This window comes from Erinaceus europaeus, chromosome 21 (genome assembly GCF_950295315.1).
Source record: "Erinaceus europaeus chromosome 21, mEriEur2.1, whole genome shotgun sequence".
NCBI lineage: Eukaryota > Metazoa > Chordata > Mammalia > Eulipotyphla > Erinaceidae > Erinaceus > Erinaceus europaeus.
The window spans coordinates 7,722,608-7,745,517 of NC_080182.1; the positions used below are offsets into that span (position 1 = coordinate 7,722,608).

General features: G+C 38.6%; 1 protein-coding gene across 2 annotated transcripts in view; it reads right to left on the minus strand.

The window, feature by feature from the left end:
- The window catches only part of CNTN6 (contactin 6), a 331,006-nt gene extending 308,126 nt beyond the window's left edge, over window positions 1–22,880 (minus strand). Inside the window, exon 1 of one of the 2 annotated variants that reach the window (XM_016190506.2) lies at window positions 22,477–22,880. The gene's annotated coding sequence lies outside the window, so the exon portion shown is untranslated. The remainder of the gene's footprint in view (window positions 1–22,476) is intronic. The other variant, XM_060180342.1, reaches the window with a different exon arrangement.
- Window positions 22,881–22,910: the final 30 nt, after the last annotated feature.

Genomic DNA, 22,910 nt, shown 5'->3' on the forward strand with positions numbered 1-22,910 from the left:
GTGTGTGTGTGTGTGTGTGTGTGTGTGTGTATTTGAACTCTGTACCCACCGCCAAAGTTCCAGTCCCCCCCCACCCCAACCACCTTAGTTTTCACAGATTTGAAAAGACAGCTTGGTTACTGTTTTGCTATTTTTTTTTTTTTGTAAGTTTGTTTGCTGTAGTCATCTAATACCACATGAATGAACTAAGCCATCTGGTACTTGTCAAGGCCATTCTTTCGTATGACACAGACTTTACTTTCCACTTAGAAACTTCCTTGAGGCTAGTTAAGACATGGTATTTTTTAAAACCAATTTTAATTTTTTTCCAGTACTAAATTTTAACTGAAAGCTATTTTTTTATAGGCACAATAAGCAATTTAGTTTTCTGATTCAGTAACAACTCAACCATCAAATAAGCTTACCCCGAAATCCAGAGGTTATTTCCCAACACAAAAGAAGACAAGAGGAAGGGCTCAAGGACACTGCATTCAGCTGAGCTTTGCTCTTCTCAGAGTTGAAGTAGATTCTAGCAGGGAGAAGCCACAGGAGGTCTCCTCTCTTTGGCAGGTTCCCTTGAGATGGAAAGCTCCCCAATGGCTTTTAGGTGTTTGATCCACTCCCTCCACATTTCCCAGCTATTTTATTTACTTCTAATATTTCCTTAACAATAGCAAACCTCACCCAGGGTAAAGCTAACTTCTTGAAGCAAGCTATTTGCAGCTCAATAATTCTACACACAATCCACATTATTCTCAGCAGCCAGGCCACAACTCTTATATTTGCCTATCTTGGGGTGACACCTCTGAAAGCCAGATAATCACACACAAGGGCACTAAATTCAAGGCTGCAGGACTTTAGGAAAGAAGCAGGTTGCCAACCTACTGGCTGGCTGCTGCCATGAAGCATATGAAATTCCGGGACACTTCATTTTGATCTTTGAGGAAGTCTAAAATATGATTAATGGTACATTTTAAAAGCAATCTAATTTTGAGCAGGAAAGGTTATGCATTTTACCCTCTCCCAGTATACACAATAAAAAGTGGCATTTGTGGCATCTATGTGAATGGCAGTTGTAAATGAGTATTCTTAACTATGCTACAAATAAATATGCACTCAAACCATAATTATACAGGGAGTTGAGTCAGTTTAAAATTTAGTCTTCAAAGTAACAATGGAGTGCTTAGAAAAATAGTTTAGAATAATTATAGTTTGAAATAATTTAGTATATTTGACAGGTATTTCTGTAACTTCCCTCTGAAAAGTACCTGCTTATCAATCAGGTTAACTGTTTTTCTCAACTGCTAATACCACAACACCCAGGGGGCTCAGTATTGTTTTTAGATCATTATAATCATTAGGGGCTAGAAGACTGCATGTCAGAAAAAATGAAATAATCAGGCTAAACAATATCTACATGGTAGCTAATGTTCATTGTAATCATGAAGTTACACTAAAAAAAAGTAAGTCTATTTATGTACATCTTTACCTCGTAATTGTAATAGGCATAGAGAAATGCATGAAATAAAAGAGTCCACTCCCTGGATATTCTAAACAAAGGAAGTGAAAGACTTGTATACTGATAATAATGAGTAGGAAAAAGGAAGTTTCAAGGAAGTAGAAAAAGACACAAAGAAGCGGAAAGACATCCCATGTTCATGGATTGAAAGAATTAACATCATCTAAATGACTGTTCCACCCAGAGTCAGGTCCTGGTGCATGAGGGTAGAGGAGGACGTAGGCTGGGGGAAGAGAATGTTTTTCACATTTACCAATAGCTATATTTAATGTAAACCATTACCCCCAATAAAAATTAACATAGTAAATAAAACATTAAAAATGTTTTCAGAGCCAGGGAAAGAGAATATGATGGTACAGAAAATTTCCATGCATGAGGTTCCAAGGTCCCAGGTTCAATCCCAGGCATCACTATAGGCCATAGCCGAACAGTTCTCTGGTTTAAAAAAATATAGTTATACCTGATTATTTTTTCCCCAAATGTTTTCCCTGAACATTGTGTGGATATTTTTATGTGGAATAAGCAACAGAAATCCACAACTTGTGATATGTAAGCAAGCTTTCCTTGTTTACAGAGAAGAAACCACACACACACACACACACACACACAGAGAGAGAGAGAGAGAGAGAGAGAGAGAGAGAGAGAGAGAGAGAACTGCTCTCTCCTTCCTTTTATCTTTCCTTTCTGATGCCAAGTCTGATACCAACTGAATAAGGGAAGATGAAGCTTCCACCTTGTGGACAGGATAGGCATTTCAATACCTCAAGCAAATCAAACCCCTTTATTCTCAAGTGTCTTCAGCACCTTCTCTAGTTTCTTAAGTTCAAACACAAAGTCTGAACAGGAGACACGGGCATCTCTAGGTCAGGTGCTAACCTTCTCTAGCCCTGCTCAAGTCAAGTCCACCTGAACTTCTGCTCTTGCTTCCATAGGGATGTATTTCCTCGTGTCACTTCACAGCACCCAGTTACACATCTCTACACACCCTCCACCTACTTTCTGCATACAATCCTTTCATTTCTTGCAGCACCACAGAGCTTTTCATGAGGCACTGACCATGGGTGATATTGATGTGCTGGTTTAATAATATAACAAAAAAAAAAAATTGCTCTAGATTCCTAAGGACCAGACACATCTTTCTGAGCCCCAAGACCGCAGTGTCATGGACATGGGTGGCTAAAGGATCCAGGTAACTCGCCAACTAGATGAATCTGCCAATCAATGAGTACAATTAGTTAGAATAGTACTCTGTAATAAAAAATGATATTGTGCTCTTTGGAATAAACTGGGAAGAACTGGAGGTGATTATGCTTACTGAAATAGGTAAAGACGTGAAAGGATAACTACTGGAAGGTTTCATTCTTATGTGGAATTTAGAGAATTGGTATACATGAACTTGTAAAAAAGGAGAAGCAAGAAAATAAATTCTAAGACTTGTGAGAACTATGTTGGTTATTTTTGGGAGGTGGGAAGGAGAGAACACAGAAATTTGGTGCTGTCTATCCTATGGAATGATACACTACAATCTGACAATCTTACAGCCTACTATCAATCACAATATAAATGAAAAGAAAAAATATGCAAAGTGTGAGATGCACAGCAGGCAGAACAGTTGCTGATGACTTATACACACTTCTTAGTAAGTACAAAGGAATGAATATACACCACAATAAAACAAAATTACTGGAGAGTCTATGAAACAGTTCAATACACAGCAGATTATTTTATTTTTATTTTTTACTTCTTATTTTAATTGTATTCTGACAGGTCAGAGAGAATTTGAGAAGGGAGGGGAGATACAGAGAGAGAGAATGAGAGACACCTGCAGCATTGCTTCCCCTCTTGTGAACCTTGCTACCTGCATGGGGGGACCAGGGACTTGAACCTGGGTTCTTGTTCATGGTAACATGTGCACTCTACCAACTGTGCCACTGCCTTGCATTAGCAGCAGATTTATTAGTGAGCAAAAGGGTGGTTTAAGTAATCCTCCTTAGAAACTCAAAGCAGGCTGGGGAGACAACAATGTTTCTGCAAAGAACTTCCATGCCTGAGGCTCTGTGGTCCCACATTCAATCCCCAACACTACCACCATAAACCAACCCTGAGCAGTGTTCTAGAAACACTCTCTTCCTGCCTCTCTCTGCCCCTCTCTCTCTCTCTCTCTCTCTCTTTCTCTCTCGCTTTCCTTCTCTTCTCCCCCCTGCCTCTCTGCCATTAAAGAAATAAAATATTAAAAAGAGAAACTCAGAGCAGTGGACATTGATGCTTCTCACCCAAGTGTTCCATCCTCACTTTTCAGACACGTAAGAAATTTCACTTCCTCATCCCTTGAGCACTTTGCTTCAACCAATGAAATGTGAACTCAAGTGATTCAAATCACTCCTGGGGGATGTACCTAATTGCCACTGCAAGATTCCCTTAATTTGTAGAAACACTTGTTCCTATGAGCATTTCCAAAGCAGGCAGTTGGTTATGAGATGGATGCACTCAGAGGAGATGGATGCCTTTGTTGACTCACATTCCCCAGAAAAGATGTGGCTTCTATGGAATGTGAAATGGTGCAGTCAAGATGGGGAGTAGTGTGGAGGCTCCTCAAAAAAAATCAGAAATAGGACAACCATGTGACTCAGCAATTCTCCTTTTGGGCTTCTATCTGAAAAAATGATTGCTACCTCAAGGAGTCAGTGCTGCAAAATTATTCACAACAGCAAACAATATCGAGTAAGTGGCCACCAGCAGAAGAACACACAGAAATGGGCAAGGGGACAGGAAACATGCTTGACATACACATACATGACATATATGTATCAAATCATTACAGTGTACACCTTCCACACATATGGTGTGATTTCCCTATTATATTTCACTAGAGGGGGGGCACAAAACATAAGACTGCGAACATAGCAGTCCACATGTGTGATGGTCTATGCATTCTTCTCTGTGTTTCTGCTGTCTCCACTTAGATATATTAAGATTTATTTATTTATTTATTTTTATTATCTTTATTTATTGGATAGATGTTGGTATGCTTCTAAATTCTGCTTCTAAGACCCCCTCTGTTTTATTGGTTTAATCCCCCCTGCTTAACACTGTATTCTATTTACATAACCACTGCTAACTAAGCACCGCCCTGCCTCCAGGGCATTGGTTTAATCCTCACTGTCTTACACGCTTTTTCCTTCTCCCCACCCCTATCCTAAGTAATCCTCTTCGGACCTGACACTTCTGCCTCAGGATATATAAGGACAGGATTGTGATTAGAGATAGCTTAGATTGCGCTGCATTCCACATGAATAAAGACTGAACTGCGTACCACTCAGCCATGAGTCCCTGATCATCTCTCTCTACCACCCGTGAAGCTAGCCCAGCCCAGCCAATGGTGCCCTGAACAGGGACTGACAGAGACTGCTAGAAAATGAGAAGGTAGGGGGAGAAAGAGAGGGACAGAGAAAGAGAGACACCTGCAGACCTGCTTCACCAGTTGCAAAGCTTTCCCTCTGCAGGTGGGAACTTGGATTTGAACCTGGGTCCTTGAGCACCGCAACATGTGCACTCAACCAGGTGTGCCACCACCCAATCCCATATATATTGAGATTTGTGAGTATAAGTCACAGTGTAAAATGGGCAAGAGGTTCTATTAAAAAAAAGATTCAGGATGTGTATGTGTGTGTGTGTGTGTGTGTGTGTGTGTTACTACAATGTAACTTGATTAATTAAACATCCCATGAATCTAAACTAATAGTGAAATGTTTGCTCAAAACCTTTTTATGGATATGCCAAACAAAGTGTGAATCTACTCAGGTCTAAAACAAAACCTTTCTCACCAAATGCTGTTTAGCAAAGTCAAATGCCTCATATCATTATTTTCTTTGAAACTAAAATGGCATCCTATGCAAACGTAGCAAGACATACTAATGAAATGCAGCTAAACTAACATAACAAGAAGTGTCAGGAGTTCTCCTGTGCAACTTGAGAAGCAAGCAAACCTCACATGGTCTGAGCTATCTCAAGCAGAAGTCATCATGCACCCTGCACATTCTCCATGTTCCCGAAAAATTTACATGGCTTCTATTCCCATTGGTGTCTGGTATTATAGGTTTTTTCCCAAGCCTACCCCCCCTACAACTGCTCTGCTCTTCTGAACCTTGCTGCTATATGAAGTCCTTGAAATATCTAGCCTAGGCATGCATCCCAAAATATGGTCTCAAAACTTTTTCCATGGCATCCTGACCACAAAACCCCCCTTACTGCTTCCTTGTGAAACTTCCTGAGTGCCAAGGGCAGTTATATATATATAGTCCAGGTCAGCTTAGTCATCATTTTAATCTGGCACTATTTCACAGCACTGGATGCAGATGGTATTTTAACAGCAAGTTTGCAGAGAGCGCAGATGTACTGAGACGTATGTCTCTCTCACATATCTGCTGCCTACACCCATGAGGCAGGCTTTGAAGGAGGACCTACACAAATCAGACAAAACTCAGAGCGAAAAGTGGAAAGTAGAGTCTGGACACTTAGTAGAAGTCATAATTACTGATTTAGACTTGTTAGTGACCTGATGGGAAAATGGGAAATGTAGGGAAAATACTGATTTAATCTCAGTCAGACACAGAACAATGATTGCTGAGCACTTGCAGATGTAAAAGTTTACTGGGGAACATTAGCTCACGTCGTTCTCATGGCTGTTTCACTTTGTGTATGTAGAGATCAGGACAGCTGTGATCTGTTACACCCTGTCCATGCGGACACTGAGTTCACACGGGCCCGCACATTTTCATGTTTGCACATCTAAAATGCAGTCAGACATACATAATAATCCTGGGGTAAAGTTTGAGACATGAATAAAAAGGGTTGTCCCCTTGATATAAGGTGAAGTTTTTAACAAATTTATAGATAAGAGACAGAGAGGCAGAGAGAAAGTAAAAGACACTACAGCACCAAAACGTCCTTCAATGTGCAGGGGGCTGGGCTCGCACCTGGGTTGCATACATGGCAAAGCAGTAATATCTAAACTAGTTATTTTGCCAAAAGAAAAAAAAAGTTCTTGAGCAAAAGAAGAAGACATAAAATCTCAGTGGATAACGTAGACAAGTAACATGGGCTGATTTAGCAAACGCAGTGGATACAAATGGTACGAATACCCATGTAATATCTGACCCTGTGGGATGGGCAATTGGCTTACGAGATAGGGCGCATACTACGCCATGCCTGAGGTTCCAGGTTCGAGCTCCTGCCACCCACATGGCAGCACCTGCAGGGGGTATGTCTCATCAATGGTAGACCAGTGATGATATATATCTCCATCTTTCTTTGTCTCCCTCTTCTCTTATTCTCTCTTTTTAATTTCTTTCTTTTATAAATTTATTTATTTATTCATTTATTATTGGACAGAGACAAAGAAATTGATAGGGGAGATAGAGAATAAAAAAAACAGAGAGACACCTGCAGCCCTACTTCACCACTCATGAAACTTGCCTCCTACAACTGGAGACCAGAGGCTTGAACCTGGGTCCCTGTGCACTGTAATGTGTACGTTTAACCAGTTGTGCCACTGCCTGGCCCCTCTTATCTCATTATCTGTCTAAGAACATATCTGGCTTTAGCTTCTTTGGAAGATTGTATAGCGTGTCCCTAAACTAACAGCAGTGGAATGACCTTATAATCCAGCAATACACTACTCTTAGGCATTTAACCAAATACATGAAAACACAAATTCAAGAGGACATGTGCACCCCTATGTTCACAGCTGCATTATTCACAGCAGCCAAAGAGTGGAAGCAGCCTATATGTCCATCAGGAGATGACTAGCTAGAGAAGTTATGGGATATATACATGATGGAATACTACTCTGAAACCATAATAGATGACACTACGTCCTTTGGAGGTGATGATGATTTGCAAAATAAGAGATGAAAGACAACTATTGGATGGTTTCACTCATGTGAAATCTATCAATAGAGAACTGATATACATGAACTTGACACACACACACACCAAAAAAAAACCAATTTCTAAGACTTTGTAAGAACTGTGTTGATTGTCTTTGGGAGGTGTGAGGGTGGGGGCACAGAACTTCAGTGGTGGGTGCGGTATAAATCTATATACTGTAATCTCATATTCTCGTAACCCACTGTTCATTACAAATAAATAATGAAAACCAAAGCGTATTTGGCTTTGTACTAATGTGGGTAAAGCCAGTGTAGATTGATATTGACATAGTGTATTTATGTGTCTGCTGTGAAAATCTAGTCAGGGAGCAGTATCTTCCCGGTGTGGGTAAAAGGTCTCCATTTTGGATGCTCTGCTGGTCGATTTTCCTGAAGGACAATCTAGTGATATGCACACTGACAACTGCAAAAAGCTAAGTCTCTGACATGATTATTGCAACAGTAGGAGTTAAGCTTTAAGAAACAATGAGAGAAGGGTACAGGAAATTCAGATGCAGGGGGACACATCAGAACATTTTTCAGGAGGAGTTAGAGGTGGAGAACACTAAAGGTCTGATGATTGATTACTGGTTTGGGTAAACATATGGCACACCTGTCTGAGAGAATAGTCCTCCCATTTAGGGAGATGCTTAATGATATTTGAAGATGCTCAGACACTGATAATTAACACAACAGATTATAAAACAGAACACACAGGCTCATCTCAGTGTTGCATTTTATCAACACACACATGTACTGACCACAAGGGAACCATGTCTGGACCCACAGAATTGTCACTAATGCATATTTCTCTGCATTTAAGATTTTTGTATTACAAATATATGACTAGTATAAAAAGTAAAAATAATTAAATGGTATTCTGTTTGTTTTTTATCTCCCATTGATTGCTATGTAACTTACTGCAGTCACTAAAAATAAAAAATTGATGCAGTTTACAAATTTTGAACACATTTTATCATATCCACAAGTCCACAAGTGCCATTTGCTTGATGAAAACGAGTAGCATTTAGGTAAAAGAGTCAGGGTATGAAATTAGAAAGATATGTGAATAGGTAGATGATATGTACATGGTTCTTGTTTATTTTATAATTTTAGGCAGATTCTAAAACATATGACACAAAATGAGATAATTGATAACAAGGGGATAACTGTCTAATGACAAACTCTGTATTTAACTCTTTGTGGCCCTTTTGGTGCTCATGATAGGTGATTTATAATTAATTTATAAAATCAATCCCTGCTTCTCAAATAAGATATAAAATTATGAACAAAGAAATATTTTATATATTTATTATTTTATTTCTTTCTAAATTTTATTATATTTATTTATTGGACAGAAATTAAAAGGAAGGGAGTTATAGAGAGGGAGAGAGACAGAGAGACATTTGCAACACTGCTTCACCACTTGTGAAACTTTCTTCCTGCAGGTGGGAACCGGAGGCGTAAACATGGGTCTTTTCGCATTGTAATATGTACACTCAACCAGGTGCACTATCACCCGGCCCCTTATTTTTTTTTTATTTCTTTATTGCCACATGAAATACTTTATTTATTTAAGCATGTGTATCAGAGATTTAATTTCACAGCAATAGAACTTTTCTCTGTCTTGTTCATAGCCGTTAATACATGCCTAGTACAGCTATCAATCCAACAGGAAGCATCGATGGAATATTTGTGGAATAAGTATGTTCGTGAAAATAATAGCCCTTTATGAGTCAGACACTAACTATATAGACAAGACTGAGTAAGGGTCCAAGACTTCAGAACAAGCATGGAGGAGAATGCGATCAGTTAGTAACAAGACACACTGAAATGTTCCCATATTCCCAGGAATGCAGTGTTTGGAATAGCTTTAAGGCTATATTTAGCATAGGAGATAGTTCAGGCTGTCAGACCGCAGCATGTAGAGGTCACAGCACCAATCCTGAGTACCACCATATGCTGGAGCTGAGCAGTGCTCTGGTTTCACTCTCCCCCTCATTGCTCATTATTTTTAAATCATTTCCAAAGATGCAACTGAGAAATCTCAGTGTTCTAATGAATTATTTAGTTAAACTTAAAAATTAATTTTATGGATCACATTTCACTAAATCATAATATTGCTAATTCTACATATTAAATTATTAATCGAGACTAACCAGAATTTTAAAACAAACTGACGATAATATTATATAGAAATGAAAGCATGAATGAAAGTTATATCCAGGGGCTAAAAAACTGAGAGTAATATATATTTTAGGACTTCCAAAACCATATTTATGAGTCTTGAGTTTCCAATGGCCTAAGTGATTTTTTTGGTGGTTGCTCCCTGTTTCTCTGTGAAAATAGGGATATTTACTTATGAAATAAAGAAACTACAATGGTCAAAGCAGTTGCCTAAAACATTTTCTAGACACTGCTCCAAGTCGACTTTGATTTCAGGCAGAAAGAGAGACACAGAAGGAGCGAATGAAAAGACACCAAAGCACTGAAGCTTCCCCAGTATCCTGGGGGACTGGCTGGAACCTAGGACCTCTGTATGACAAAGCAGGGTCACTACCTATAATATAAACAATCCTTCAAGCCTAGGTTGTTTTACTTTTCAAACCCAACCTGTTTTTCTGTTTTCTGTCATTGCATATTCATACAAAGCATTTGAGATGTTGCAAACAGACTTTATTTGCACAAAATAGTAGCAGGGGCCTGGCAGTGACACACCCCGAAGAGTGCACACTTTAGCTCAAGAACCTGGTTGTAAGTCTCTGGTTCACATCTTGAAGGTGAGGAGGCTTCATAAATAGTGAAGCAATGCTGCAAGTCTCTCTTTCTCTCATTCTCTCTCTCTCTCTCCCACTCCCCTTTCCTTTTCAATTTCTCTGTATCTATACAATATAAATAAACTAATTAAAATGTGCAAAAAATATAGCAGTATAAGAACAGTATCTCTGAGAAAGGCTGCATGCTGGTTTGATTGTGCTAATCCCAAGAGAACTCTGTTGAGTTCATTTTTTGCTTTTATGTTAACTGACATATAGGGATATCAGAATTAGCATTTCAGCACCACAGACTGACAATGAACTGTTCTTAAAAATTTATTCACTGGGGGTCTGGAGGTAACACAGCTGGTTAAGCGCACATGGCACGAAGCACAAGGACCAGAGTAAGGATCCCGGTTCGAGCCCCCACCTGCAGGGGAGTCGCTTCACAAGTGGTGAAGCAGGTCTGCAGGTGTCTTTCTATCCTCCTCTCTGGTCTTCCCCTCCTCTCCCAATTTCTCTCTCTCCTATCCAACAATGTCAACATCAATAACAATAACAATAACAATACAACAACAATAAAAAGGGCAACAAAAAGGGGGGAAAGCAAATTAGAAAAAAAAACTTGTTCATTAACATAAAATGCCTAGAAGATATTGCATAATAACAAACAAATAGGCAAATAACTACCTTCCATCAACCCCGGAGTAGTTGCCATATTTTCATACCAACAAAATGTTAAGGCCTTTCTTTCATTTGCTGTGGTATCAGCCTACAGGACATGAGCAGTGTGACTATTATGTGACCTCTCCCACTTCCTGTTTTCATCAATGGGTAGTTCTGAAAAATGCCTGGGTGGAAAAACACCTTCCGCTAAGAGCTCTCTTCTAGCAAGCACTTTGCACCGCTGATGTTCATTAAGTTGCCAAGGTGAACCTGTAGTTATCCAAATGCAGCAGGTACCAAATAAATAAAGTCTGGAAATAATACACATATATAAGTGTTAAAGATAAAATGTCAGATTCTTCTGAGAGCCTGTCTAGATTTACTTCTGATACACAATAGTGATCAATCATGTGCAACTTTCCACAATACTGTATTTGAGTCTTTTTGCCCTGTCTTATAAGAAAACATTACAAACCAACATTGATTTAGCATAAGTCATATGAAGAGTGTTCTGTTCAGCAGTTAGCTTTTCCTGTCACTAGGAATTGCTAAGCTAACAAATTCTCCAAATCATTGTCCCTGTTTTATTAAGAATTTGCATCACATTAAACTTAGCTGGGATTTGCAAAGTATATATAAACTAATGGCATCCTCCAACCAGCTTTTAAACTAAAGTCTGTGTGTTTTCCAGCACATTCTCTCATTGGATGAACTGCCCTTTTGGACTAAATATGGCATTTTTATTAAGTGTAAACATTGTAGAATCAATGAATAAGATAGAGAACTACTTTTTTTATTTTCCTCCAGGGTTATTGCTGGGGCTTGGTGCCTGCACCAGGAATCCACTGCTCCTGGAGGCTATTTTTTTCCCTTTTTGTTGCCCTTGTTGTTTTAATCGTTATTGTGGTTATTTTTATTGGTGTTGGTGTCGTTGTTGTTGAATAGGACAGATATGTAGAGAGGAAGGAGGAGAGAAAGACACCTGCAGACCTGCTTCACTGCTTGTAAGGTAACCCCCTGCAGGTGGGGAGCTGGGGGCTTGAACAGGGATACTCACGCCGGTCCTTGCACTTCATGAAACAACCCAACCAGCTATGCTACCGCCTGACCCCCGACAACTAGTTTCTAACTATTTCTTATTAGGTAATGTCATAGAGGACTTGGTGACGTCCCAAAAGATGATTAAGGAAGAAGAGCAGCCATCCTTGATTTCCGTGAAAATATTATTTCAAATATTTAAATTAAGATTATGGAAAAAGTGCATGCCTCCATGCCCAGAACACTAAGATCCTGTATAAAACGTGCCAAATTTCAAAAAATAAAATATAATAAAAGTTAGAAAAAATTATCTAGAACCAGAAAATACCTAGAATTGCCAAAACAATGTTAAGAAGGAAAAAAAAAAACAGAACTGGAGGCATCAAACTCCCAGATCTCAAACTATATTATGGGACCACTGTAATCAAAATGACCTGGTATTGAAACAAAAATAGACACTCTGATCAAGGAAAAAAGGATGCCAGGAGAAGTAGACTCATGCTGCCACCACGTTTCACTGATAGCCCTGGTGGAAAAAAATGTAGTCAGAGACAAATACAAGAAAATTCAAATATAATCCAGAAGAGGAAAATGAAGGGCAGAAGGAGGCACAATTGAGAATTTTGAGACATAATTAAGAAAATTGAGAATTTTCCAGAATTGAAGATAGACAGACCATATACTTGTAAAATCTAAGTGGAGAAAAATTAAAAATAAATTCACACATATATGTGTGTATTATAAGGAATCCACCAACATGAATGTCAAAAGAAATCCTTAAAATATACCACAATGTAAGACGTACTTATGCTCAAGATGATGTAACTCAACTACAAGTCATCTTCTCTAAGCAAACCTACATCTACCCAATTATGAAATAGAATATGAAGAAAATAATTAAGAGCACCTTCAATGATTTAAGTCAACTTACAAGAAAGACAAAACCAAAAAAAAAAAAAAACCAATGGGGCTACATTAAATTAAAAAGCTTCTGCACAACAAAAGAAATCACCACCAGGGATTGGATAGTGGTATACCTGGTTAATTTAAGCATGTGTGTTACAAAGTAAGGAATTGGGTTCAAGAGCCTGGTACCCACCCTCGGTGGGGAGGGGAGGTGTGTGTGTGTGTGTGTGTGTGTGTGTGTTTGTGTGTGTGTGTGTGTGTGTGTGTGTGCATGTATCAAGTCTGCAGGTGTCTTCTTTCTCTCTCCCTATCTCTCCTTTCCATATCAGTTTCTCTCTGTCTCTATCCAGTGAACAAACACATACGATATCTCTAAAAAAACAAATTACCATCAAAATAGGGAGACTCCTTATGGAATGGGGGATCTTTTTAGGCCATACATCAGACAAATGGTTAATAACAAATATATTGGGTTTTCAGAGTCATGACATATTTCAGAGTCATAAAGTATTTTCTTTATGTATTTCTATATACAATACATTATAAATTTTCTGACAATCCAATATATAAAGATCCCACAAAGCTCAGCAAAAAAAGAAAAATTCAAAAGTGGGGAGAAAATATGGAGAGAATATTCACCAAATAATAAATTTAAAGGGTTAACAGACATATGAAAAAATGTTCAAAGTTACTGAGAAATGCAAATGAAAACAACAATAAATGCCATTTCAGTTCTGTAGCATGCCATACGTTAGAAAGGATAGTAACAACAACCAATGGAGAGGCTGCAGGGGTAAAGGAACTTTTCTGCAGTGATGGTAAGAATCTAAATTGGTCCAACTGCTGTGGAGAGCAGTCTGGAGAACTCTCAGAAGGCGAGAAATGGACCTATCCTATGATCCTGCAGTTCCTCTCCTGGAGATATACCCTATAGAACCAAAGAAATCCATCCAAAGAAATCTATGTATACATATGTTCATAGCAGCATAATTTGTAATAGCTAACATCTGAAAGCAACCTAGATGTCTAACAAGAGATGAGTGGCTAAGAAAGCTCTGAGATCTATATCAGCTACTGAGAATGATGATGTCACCATTTCACCTCATCTTGGAAAGAGTTTGAAGGAATCATAATCGAGAAAGAGAATGATGAATATGGGGTGATCTCACTCATGGGCAGAAGTTAAGAAACAAGAATAGAAAAGGGGAGCACTGCAAGAATCTGCCCAAGGATCTTGGTTCAAGCCCCTCTTAGCAAGTGGTGAAGGAAGTCTGCTGGTGTCTATCGTTCTCTCTCCTTCTCCATCTCCAATTTCTCTCTCTCTTATCCAATAAAATGGAAAAAATGCCCTCCAGGATCAGTGGATTCATAGTGCAGGCACTGAGCCCCCGTGAAGAAGAAGAAGAAAAAAAGAAAGAAAAAGGAAACACAAAGTAAAACTTGGATTTTGGATTTTGTTTGGTGTTTTGCACCAAATCAAAGAACTCTGGGAAAGAAGGGGACTGAGGTTGTGTGAGGGATTTGAGGTCCTTGTACATGATGGTGGAAAGAACCGAGGCTGGAGCTGAGTGCTATGGAGATACTTATCATGGATAAATGTGAAATTATAGCCATGTATCAACAACTGTACCATAAACCATTAAACCCCACCCCAATTAAAAAATAAACAGAAAAAGAGAGCATAGTGTCCTATAACCTAAACTACTATTATTTCAGAACGTGACCAAAATCAATTTATAATGATTCTAGAATGGCCCTCAAATGACTGTACTACTCAAACCCAAGAGGTACACAAGAAGAACTGAAGTGTAAATAGTTCAGGATAATGATAAATGTAAATATTGACAAAATAAGTATTGTGGACAGTTTAAAAATAAAGTGAAAACTGAACTGCAAGAATAAAGACATGGGATCATGCTCTTAGAGGAAACATGAACATTTCTATCCAAAGTTGTTCCATGCATAAAGATAGTCAATATTCATTCACATTTAGCTATTTTCAAGAGCCCCTTGGTGTGTGGCAGAAATGTTTTCCGAATTAGTGAACCCAGGAGAAAGGAGAGCTCTGTGGAGACTATGCCTTGCAAGACAACCAGGAGAGACTCAGTTTCAGAGCATGTAGAGAGAGGGGTTTTAGGCAATGACAATGACCCCACCATGAGAGCAGAGCTGCCATCAAGGTCAGGGACCAGGGCTCTGAGTTTGTTCTGACTCACCTGTGCAGGTGACATGACTGTACTTCACCTGGGAAGGGGAGAGGAGAGCCAGAGGATTGTGAAAAACTCCCGTGATTCAGAGCTGTAATTCCTACACAAAGAAGTGACAGCACTGTAACTTATGGAGTTTTGCTCCCTGACTCCATCAGGCTACTTTGGACAAAGGAATTACTGGCACAGTAAAGTCCCAGGTCAGAGCTATTCTGTGCTTTATGTGAAGACATTCATGTTCTCTGAAATGTGATGCAAAGGGTATCTAATTTGAGGCTCAACTAACACACAGGAGGAGGAAGCAAGCGTAAGGGTGATGGAGAACGTCTATTCACTTTAATGGAAGGTAGTAAGCAGCAATGCAAAGAAAGAAATTGGAGAGAGGTTCTCTGGGAGGTGTGACTCCACATGTGTGGGAGGATATAATTTTTTTAGATCAGTTTCTTTCCTGTAGTTTCAAATGTTATTATTGATGTTTCCAGGTGCAGGCATTCCTCTCAGTAAGACATGAACATTTTCATTTGAAAAATGGAAAGAAAAACTTAGGAGGTACAGGGAAGAAGTGCACTGGTCTTTTTTGTGGTTAGTTTCTTTAATGGAAGAAATTACACTTTTTTTTTCCTGTGTCGGTGTATACAATACTTGATGGTCAGAACAATAACTACACCTTTTTTTTGGGCAGGTCTGATTGCTGGAATACCACTTCTATGTCTAATCTTCAAGGATTCAAAGAGCACTATCTCTAGACCTTCGTAAAATGTTCTCTGAACAAAATGTTCTTATCCAATTATGATTTACACCTCCAAACTTAATTCCCTACTAGATACCAAATATCATTGATTAGATGATGTTTATAATGCTCTTCACTGATACTATTTTTCCTAATTGATCCCACAAACTCATACATACATGTTATAATATTAATAATACTGTGACATGATTAAGTAGCCAATACAAAGAGTGCTAATTAATTTCAAGACTTTCTCACACAATGCTTCCTCATGTTTAACCATTTAATCTTCTTGTTAGCACTATGAAATCAAGAGAGATATTATCTCCATCGATGATAGGGAAACTGAGGATACACAGGCTGAGTATGTCATTGCTTCTTTGAGAACTCTTTTTTTAAAAAAATATTTAATTTAATTTATTTATTCCCTTTTGTTGCCCTTGTTGTTTTATTGTTGTAGTTATTATTGTTGTCGTCGTTGTTGGATAGGACAGAGAGAAACGGAGAGAGGAGGGGAAGACAGAGAGGGGGAGAGAAAGATAGACACCTGCAGACCTGCTTCACCGCCTGTGAAGCAACTCCCCTGCAGGTGGGGAGCCAGGGTTCGAACCGGGATCCTTATGCCGGTCCTTGTGCTTTGCGCCACCTGCGCTTAACCCGCTGCGCTACAGCCCGACTCCCTTTTGAGAACTCTTGATGTCTATGTAATTTCATTCATTTAGTAGACCTATTTTGTATAAGTTTTACTATCATCTTACTGGCATAAAATAATTGAAACCACTCACTCATTTTAATGTACTTACTAGGACCCAAATTTCACTTTCATTTACCTTAGGATTCATTGTTAAACACTGAGGAGGTCAAAGGCTTTCTTAATGAGACCTAAAATAGAGTGAAGGAATGCCCAGTGACTTTTTTTTCCCTCTAGCATATCCCCTGATCTGCTTTCACCATAAGAAATATTCAGGCCTCAAGTAACAGTGCACAAAAAGTCAAATAAGTAGATCAGCTCTTGTCAGTAAGAATAATGAAACTTACCATTCTAATGAAAATTTCATTTAAGAGAACTCTTCCAAATGGAAGGATTTCCACTTAAAACTCATTAGATTTTTATTTCTCTCATGTTCTGCAGAAACAATTGGAAGGGGAAAATGTAGTGGTGGTGCACATAAATAAGTTGTATGAATGGGCACAGAACCAGAGCACAATACTAAAAGCACATCCTATTACTGCAGAATCCTTCACAGCAAAGAAATCTGAGAAGCCCTTTAAATTCCTGCCATTGGGGAGAATTCGACTATTCCAAAACCCTGCTTTTCATATATCCTCTTCCCAGGCACATGGCCTCCCCTACTATCACCACCCCTAGCTCGAGATGCATGGTTGAAAATTTGCTCCCATCTATAAACCAATACTGATGTTTCACTGACACTCCAAAACTATAGTTTATAGGAGTGTTGACTCAGGGTGGTATTCTGTCTATGGGGTTTGGCAAATACATAACGACAATTTCATAGTGAATTATCTCAGCACATGCAAAATCTTCTATGCTTTGCCTATTCATCGCAAAAGAAAGGGAAAGTTCAAATGGAAAGACTGGGAAAAATATGATTGAAAAATAGATATCTCAAGAAAATCCACATATAGATTTGGGAAAAAGCTTAAATTATACTTGCACACTGATTTAACCTGTATAAAGCAGAATTCTTATACTAAAAAAGGAAAAAGGAGAATAACAGAAGTAAAATTACACAGAGAGAAAAAAAGTATGATAAAAGTTGAAAGCTACATCAGATGCAATGTAATACATACAACTGAAAATCACCTTTAGATGGCTGGTAACTTTAACTTTAATATTGAACTCCAGGCAAACAAAGAATTGAAATTAAAATTATAGAATGGAAAACAAACTTGGATACTATGAGAGATGTGGGAGAAAGAAGAATGGGATCCAATATGTTCATAATTGGTGGTACTGAGGAGAAACAAAAATCAATACATCTCCATTCATGGACAAAAATAAGTCCTGAAATAATAAGAATCTCGAATCAGTGCCATAAGCAATATTCATTAAAGATGTAGATTGAACAACACTAAGACATATTTTGGAAAATGATAACATTGAAAAACTACTGTTGCTCTCCAGAAGACAATACATTCATGGGTGGATATTTTAGACAAAACCTACTTTGCAGTTTACAATGGAAAGTCCCTTCACTGCTTACAAACATTTATCAACCTTTTGAGAGAAAAATTAGTTTGATTCAAAAAATGTAACTTGTCTCCCATATAAAAGCAAAAAACAAAAACAAAAATGTGTTCACAGAAAATCTAGATGGTATTGTTCTTTTTATTTGGTAGGGTGCTATTTTACTATGAAACTGACCATCTGAGAAATACCTCAGAATAAAGAGTGTCAGGAAATTCTGAGGATGTGGTTGAGCTTGGCAGGGCTTGACCTGAGGAGTGTGTCTATCCTGTCAGTCTCTCTCTCTACCGAGAGGTTGAGCAAGGAGGGACAGGAGTAACCCCAAAGGTGTGCTTCATCTTATAAGACTCCCTGTCTCACAAAGCACCCCACATTCCTGATATTATGGCCATTAGATAAAAAAGGGGAGATGTTGGGAAATTGTGAGGAGCCTCACAAAGCACCTTACATTCCTGATACTATGGCCTATCTACATAATCACTGTTTTACCTGAAAGATCCCCACCCATTCCATTCCTTTGATCTATCTTCTTTCTACACTCAAGACCCTCCCTGCCTGTGGGGTAGTAATAATCTTACCAGTTAAAACCCTCGCAACAATTGCTAAGAAAGTTTCTACCTTCCCAGCCCCTTTTGCCTCCCTTTCCTAGCCATTTCCATTTCTGACTTGCCACTTCCAGGTCTGCCTTTTAAAAGCCTTGGCTCTCTGATCAATAAAGGTATTGCATTTCCTGGCACCATGTGTTTGGTTCCTGAGTCATCTCCCTCGCATCACTGAATGAGTAGCAGCCCAGGCTAGCTCCGGTCAAGTTTTCTCCAACCCAGAGTACGTTCCCAGGAAGAAGCACCCACACGGTAGCCCAGCAAAAAAGAAGGGAATGATGTATTGAGTGGCAAAGACCAGTTGGACTGAATAATTTTCAATTTGAAGTAGACTACTGTGGGAATCAAGCCAGAATCCAAATACTATAAATCTTAATAATGTAAAACTACTAATATATTTAAAATTTCAGTAGTAAATGAATAGAGAAAGTGATACATACAGTGCATGTGCTATTTTCTTTAACCCACAGCAAGGAATTATGTGACATTTATTTAAATTCACGTGCTAAAAAATTACTGCATAGAAATAACCCAATAAAATAGTGAGCCAAAGAACTCAACAGACTGTTTTCTAAAGAAGAGATACACATGGCCCACAGACACATAAAGAAATGCTTCACTTCACTTAGCATTAGAGAAATTAAATTTAAACTACACTGAGATACCTCACATCTAACAGAATGGCTTATATCAACAAACAGTAGATGACAGGTATTGGCAAGGTTGTGGAGAAAAAGGAAGTCTGCTACACTGCTGGTGGAAGATATTATGGAAAGTATTTAAACAAATAAAAATAGAAATACCTTATGATCCAGTGATACTACTCTTAGGCATTTGTCCAAAGGACACTGAAACACTAATTTGACGGGACATATGCACCCCTATGTTCATAGCTGCATCATTTACAATAGCCAAAGAGTCGAAGCAGCTTAAATGTCCATCAACAAATGACTGGCTAAAAAAGTTATGGGATATATACTTCATGGAATACTTCTCTGCGATTAAAAAAAGATGATATTCTGTCCTTTGGTACAAAATGGATGGAACTAGAGGTGATTATAATTAGCTAATTAAGTAAAGAGATGAAAGGACTACTGCCAGATGTTTCACTCATATGTGGAATCTAGAGATATGATACACATAAGCTTGAAAAAAAAACAATGAAGCAAGCAAACTATTTCTAAGACGTGCAAGTACTATGGTGGTTACCTTTGGAGGTGGGAAGGTGGAAATACAGAGCTTTGGTGGTTGATGTGGTGTGGAACTATATATACCCTGTCATCCTACAATCGTGTAGCCTACTGTTATTCACAAATACAAAAATTAAAAGATGAATTCAAACTATTATTAGCTTCACAGTTGTTGCTCACTCCTGGTTTATTTCTCTGAAAATGTTATAGCTTCATATAATTACATATAAAATATATCTTGCATATGTGGTACATCTATATTGTATATAGTTTCATATGATTATATAAAACAAAGCCATTTTTCTCCTTTGGAGAATAAATATCTGAAATTTGGAGATGCCTTTAATTTTCCTTTTCTTCCCTTTATACTGACTGCTTAATCTAACTCAAAAATTAAAAATGAAACCAACAGTTCCTTTTCTGTAAGGAAGATAACATTCTTTAAAAATGTCTATGTGTCATTGATCATATCATCTAAACACTTGACTATAAAAGATTAAAATAAGGGGGCCCGGCAGTGGCACACTGGGTTAAGCTCACATGTTGCAAAGTACAAGGACCAGCTCAAGGATCCCAGTTCAAGCCCCCAGGTTCCCACCTGCAGGGCGGTCGCTTCACAAGCTGTGAAGCAGGCCTGCAGGTGTCTGTCTTTCTCTCTCCCTCTGTATCTTCCTTCCCCTCTCAGTTTCTCTTTGTCCTATCCAACAACAACAAAAATGGAATAAAATGGCTGCTAGGAGCAGTGGAAGACAAGGAGCCCAGCAATAACCCTGGAGGCAAAAACAAATACATAATAAATAAATAAATAAATATTAAAATATGTAGTAAGTTTCCTTTCTTAGTAAAGTTTCTTTCTCCTATTTTCACTTGAATCCAAACATGGGTATCTCCAGCGATATTCTCCACAACCCTTGACCTTTATTCATGTGTGATAAGACTTCTTTCTGAGTTTTAAATTTTTTAATTAAAATTTTAAACTTGAGTTAATTTTAATGAGTATATATTATGTACTGCATTGTAATTAAGGTGATATTAAATTAAGTACATAAGTGGATAAATCAGTACACATTTTATGCCCTTCTCCCTATTAAAAATGCAGAAGGTACAAATTTCCATTTTTCACTATTGAGCACATTCATTTGTCAAAAAAAAGTATGAAAATAACTTAATTCTTTCCCATTCTTTTCACAGGATAATTGATTATTTATTTTTTGGTCTAAGCTCAGACTAAATATGTAACGATTTTCTACATGACAAATTAAATTTGTTTTTGTTAGAGGAAGTTACATGGAGAATGCTAAAAAATATATAAAGGAGCTTTTTCTGGCTATTCACTAGAAATGTTCAGTGGTAGAATGTAAAGCAGAAGTCTATAGATGATGGTTTATTTTGCAAAGATGGTAAGTTATGCATTTATATGACCATGTGGAAAAGTTTACAGATTTAGGTATTTGAAATTTTTTGAATGCATAGCTATAATTGTTAATAAAAAAATCACAGATGCATCAAAGACTAAATGGCTTTATTTCTCTTTGCTATATAAAGCCTGACAGTACATATATGTTATGTTTTGAGAACTTGTGTGCATTTATACTTGTATGAGTAAGGGATGGATTCTGCTCAGATATTTTCCTAAAAATTCAATTTGGTGGGATCTTCAACTGCAAAAAAAAAAAGGTGATAAATAACCTCATAAGATATAAGATAAATAAAAATTGCTTAGAAGAAGCAATTCCTTAGTTAACATATCTTCCTGTCTTAAAGATCTGTTCACAGCAATACCACTGTAGGGACAATTATGATACTTAATTTTCCAACTGAATCAGTCTAATTATACTGCCTTTCCTGTCTTTTCTGTCAGTCTAGCTTCTGTTTAGGCATTTTCTCAATGTTTCTTGGAGGACTGAGTTAGGATGTTGATTATTTAAACATAAGTAGTTTCGATTAGATACTGAAGAGCATGAATTCCCATGTTCCCCCCCAAGCCCCTGAGGCTGACAGCACCCATTAACACAATGGAGTGTATTGGGTAATCTAGGAGCTCTGAAAAGTTTCATTTCCAAACCATCAACTTGTGTAACGTCCCAGAGTATTACAGGTACCTAATGCCGACAAACTAAACTACTTACTGCCCATGGGTACTCCAGAAGCCATTCTCTACAAGGCGGAAGAGAAGTAAAAGGCCAGACCAAAACCTGGGGCTCCCATGATCTCAGGCTTGCTTAGTCCTCACACCAAGCCCTCCTCTCCACATACCCCCTCTGTCGCCTCTCCCAAGGAAACTTTGTATAACCAATCCTTTAAAGCATCACTTGGACATTGTAATCACCACCCCAACCCCCCACCCACCCTTTGATAGAAAGCACCAAGAAATCACATTTTTCCAACTGCCCCTTCAGAAAAGGCAGGCAGCCCTGGGAAAGTAGCAGAATTAGCACTGTCATCTCATCTTGCACATTAGTTTTACTGCAGCAAAGACTAGTGAAACACTGAAAAATGTACCTGTAGTTTCTCCCTGGCATGATCCTCAGCTCCCCTGAATACAGATTCAGTGTACTGCCTCTCCCAGAGAATAAATGCATCTTTAAGCATCAAAATCCTAGAAATACAGCAGGCAGAAAGCAGTGGTTTCTCCCCCAAGCCCAGATTTTACCTGTTATGTTAATACAAAGACATAGCAAGGAAGAAAAGCTGCAGCTCCCCCAGCAACAATCTCGTTGCAGCAGACAGCACAATTTTGTACTTACAGCTCTTACAGGGAAATGTCTCAGGCTCTTGACAATTTTCCTGCAGAACTCTGTCTGGAGCTCTCAGCCAGGCGTGCCGTGCATCCAGGCAGAACAAGCGAACGGCAGGGATGTCTCTATAGCTGGGAAATAATGGGACTCTCTCTCCCAGCTGGGACTGCCAACCTTCACCCACCGAGGACTGCGTGGCTCTTCTCTGGGTTTCAGCATGAAATACGCCCCTCTCCTGCAGCATTCCTGACAGATCCCAGACAATTAGTTCTGGAGGCACATGTGCAAAGCTCCCGTTTGGAATATGCAAAAGGAAGAATAGTCCTGGCACTGGAAAGTCAGTTCTGGCTTCATCATCCTTTGCAGAAGCAGAGGGAATGAGAGCAGCTGACAGTCACTGGCTGGAAGGGTCCAACCCCCAGTCTGCCCGCCCCTTTCTTTGA